The following is a 4,400-nucleotide window of genomic DNA, read 5'->3' as shown; positions in this document are numbered from 1 at the left end:
TCCAGTTTGTGGTACTTTGTTATGGCAGCCCTAGCGAACTAACTGAATCTCTGGTGTAATACTGCCCTCGGTACTGCTTTGTTTATTGCTAACCAAGTGGCTTCTGGTTCATTGTGTAACTCTCTGTGACCAGTAATATTAGCACTAACAATACAAATAGTTACAGCTAGTTTTCTGAGCACTTCCCATATTCCAAGCTCTGTTTTGATCCTTTCTGACCAGCTGAGATGAATGGGGAATAAAGGATTTTCATGTGGAAAGAATAATTTTGTTACTTTATTAAGCACTAATGATTAATACTAAGTTTTATGAAGCCATTGAGGGTTTGGGGATGGATTTCAAAGAGCTTATGTTACTTACTCTAATATAGAAATTTTATCTTGAAGTGGGGTGCTGCCTCAACAAAATCTGAAAGTGTGAAGCCTGAGGATAATGGCATGTAATGAGGAAACTGATAGTTAAAGGCTGGAAAAATGGTGAAATCTTTGCTAAAAATCATTGCCTAAATCTTTGCTAAAAATCATTGCCTAGTCTACTTTAGGAAGAAGACAACATGTCTACTAATCGTTTCTAGTTAGATGTTGAAGTGCCTGGCAGTCCTACTGTGTGTTGTCTATTATTAAACATTCAGCATCTTTCAAGGTCGGAAACCCCAGCTTCTTGTAAAAATTGAACTACAAAGACTTTGAGTGACAACACACAGTAAGAAAAACTTTCCACCTTAATAAAGTGACTCAGGACCAAGGTCAGAGTAGGGTATGGCTTCACTTCCATTGTTCCAAGAAACCAATGGTAGTCACAATTAAGTCGCGAGGGAAAGAGGCACGAGGATGAGGAAGCAGCCATGTACAATAAACTTGAGCATTATTTTTAGGAAATAACTTTGGGTATGGTAACTGGCTATATTAAACTGGCTGAAGCAAATAAACCGGAAGTCTACAAAGTTTTTGAGGGAATTGTATTGTCCAGGAAACCACAAAGACACTCGTGAAAAAAAGTCTTTATTTTTCGATTCAAATGCTGACATCAATTCTAATACTCCCACATACAGAAAGCAGCCTTGGAATGCCTCTTCCAAGGAAGGCATGCCCTCCAAAACTCTTTATAAATGTGGCTAAGAAAAATAATGACAAAGAAGTGGTTCCAGCAGGTTATCACCAGGGGCCACAGAGAAGAAGTGGCAAAATAATTCGTCTCAAAGAGTAGAATCAAGGCCTAGTCTAACAATCTCCCCCTCTCTACTTCACGTCTACATCTAATGTGAGACTTTCCCAGTTTCTGTGCAGTGGCATTACCGAATCACTAAAGAACATTGATGATCCTGTATTTATTGTTCTTCCTCTTCCCAGTTCTTGGTAGTCATTGTAGATGTCCTATATGTGGATGTGAGGTAGGGGTACAGATAAGCTATCTTGTTGTTCATGTGTCACCTAACCATGAGGAGCCACCCTTAGATCTGATAGAGAAAACAGAGAACCTGGATTCTGAGATGGATGCAGTGAATAAAGGAGCACTGGATTATCTTCTTTGGGGAGGGAGGGAACAGATGTGAGTTTCTTTGATACATGAGATGAACAATACGACATTTTGTTGACCAGAATTTGGACTGTGGTTAAGACGATGTTATGTGTTGAACACACTGTTTTCTCTTCCTGGGCACATGCATTTGCTATTCTCACATAAAAATATATTGGGAGCCATATGACTTATTTAGGTCGATAGAATGTATGCAGAAATAATGTCAGACATTTTTATACTCAGCCCTTAAAACAATACTGCACAATTCTCTATTTCCGTATTTCCCTTCAATGTTAACCTTGTATGTTTTTTCAGATACACTAAAAGACAGAAGCATCTTTGGTCCCTGAGTCACCATTTGGAGGGGAGGTGGTCAGGAGACCTGCCTAGATCTGCATCAGAATGTGACCTGACTGAAAAATAAATGAATTCCAAGGTCTGTTTGTTATTATCACATAGCCAAATCTATACAGCTTGAAACAGATACCGTAAGGACATTGCAGCCGAGGCCAAACCAGTTTCTATTCAAGTTTGCAACTGGTGAAAGTCTAGAGAAATATAATCCAAAATGCAGCTAGGCTTTGCACCCTGATTTGAAAATCCAACAAGGGCACTATGTTCCAAATTACCCTGGGTCATAACTGTTCTAGTGTGCAGTTTCTCTGCTCACCAGAATTAAGTTTTCTTTAAAGACTAGACAGAAGGATGCTAGAATGCCTATAGAAATCACTAGATTTTTTTAAAGATATTTGATAGTGTGACCAGAAGAGTTTTATATTTCACACTTAGACCTACCTGATGTATCTCCAAGCATCAGTTTTTCCAGTTTCCATGAGTTCTTCTCTATATCCTCATACATAGGGAGCAGGCATGCTGGTTGCCCTTTTCTTTCCCTAGATTCTGGAATAGAGGTTTAGATACAGATATCAAAAAGACAATACAGTTAAAGAAAGTCATCAATTCCTACTCCTGATGCCTCTCATTTGGTGTCCTTTTGCTTACTCTCCCATAGCATTCTCTAGAAGGGGCTAAAAATTATGCCAACATTAGACCTGGTGACCAATCTAGCATTTGGCAAATAGTTGACTCTCTCTACTCTTCTTATTCTCCAGTGGTTCTAGACCAGACATGATGTGCTCATTTTTCTTTTATCATATTTCCCTTTATTTTTCAAAACTGATATATGAAATTCTTTGTATACAATGAGAGGAAGTCTTTTTTGTTTTCTCATATGTACTACATTTTTCTCATTTCACTTTTTCCTTCTGATTTTGTCTGTGTTTATATTTTGGTTTTTCTTTGTGTTTTTGTATGAAGGTCTTCTCTCTTCCTTGATTATAAAAACATTTACTTATTATCCATTTAACTAATTTTATTTCCTCGATTTTTATAAATTTAAATCTTTGATCCATCTGGGCTTAATTTTTCTACAAAACATGCAATGGAATCACTTTTTCTTAAGTTTATTTATTTTGAGAGAGAGAAAGGGAGAGAGAGAGAGAGAGAGAGAGAGCATAAGCTGGGGAGAGGCAGAGAGAGAGAATCCCAAGCAGGCTCTGTGCTATCAGCTTAGAGCCCAGCACGGGGCTGGATCTCATGAATCATGAGATCATGACTTGAGCCGCGATCAAGTCTGACACTCAACCAACTGAGACACCCAGGCACCCCAGAATTCTAATTTTTCTCAAATGGCTAAGTGATAGTTCCAACAATGTATTTTGAATGATACAGTTTTGTCTGTTACCCTGTCAATTTATTATTCCCCTATTAAACTCCCATTTGTACTTGTTACTGTTTCTGGAGTCTCAGTTATTTTCAACCTCTATTTAAAAATATATGCTCATGTACCTTTAATTTTTTTCCCTGGTTTTCCTCTTACTTGAGTTAATTATTCTTTATTTGGCTGATGTTTATTCATTTGCCTTGAGAGTTGGTATTACCACTTTGGTCCATTCTCCTTCTCATTTTTTATGTTTCTCCTAGAAGGTCACATCTAATTCAGTAATTTCAAATAATATTTCTTTAGAAAGGACTCCAGAATTAAAATTCCTGGTCTGGGCTCTCTCCAAAGTGCCAGAAGAGTAACCTACTCTGTGTATCTCTCTCTTTATCCTATGATCATCTCAAACTTAGTGTATCTAAAATAGGAGCTCATCATTCCTACTCTCTCTCTCTTTTGCAGCCTGAATCTGCTTTTTGTTTCACCTTTCTTACTTTACTCAAAAGCAACACTGTACCTCTTATTGCTCAAAATGGGAAATTCAGATTCATATATTCTGATTAATAAATAAAGTATTTTGTACCCCCCCATTTCATAATTTCCTTGGCAATTCAAGCTAAGAAACATTTCTCAAATATTCTACCCCATCCATTAATTCAGGACTTGCCTCTTATTTAGACCAAGCCAAAAGCCTCTGTACTAGTTTCTCTTTCTTCAATATCTGCACTTTGCCCTACTCATCCTTTAGACGGTTTCCAGAGATATAATTTAAATCATAAATCTGATCATTGCACTCTCCTGCTTAAAAGCACTTTGTGTCTTTACAATACCAAATTCCTTAGCATTTTAACATTCTTCACTGTTATCTTCACTCTGTCTAGTCCCGTCTTGCACTACAAATCTTGTGTTACAGCTATTTGGGTTGCTTACTACACACCAAACGTGCAGTTCGTGTTCAAACCACCTTTCACATTTACAAACAATTGCCTTCAATCCACTTTTTCTTCTTTGTCTTCTTAACATGTACCTATGTATCTGTCATGGCCTGTCTAAATGCTAGTTTTCTTTTACCTTCCCACATATTCTATTTTTTGTCCTTATTCACTTTGTCCTTATTCACAATAACATCTAGTACAAAATATTAAAGTTACTTATTTGAATG

Source organism: Panthera pardus, unplaced genomic scaffold, assembly GCF_024362965.1.
Source record: "Panthera pardus isolate Hobbes unplaced genomic scaffold, ASM2436296v1 HiC_scaffold_7, whole genome shotgun sequence".
NCBI lineage: Eukaryota > Metazoa > Chordata > Mammalia > Carnivora > Felidae > Panthera > Panthera pardus.
This window is presented reverse-complemented; position numbering follows the sequence as displayed.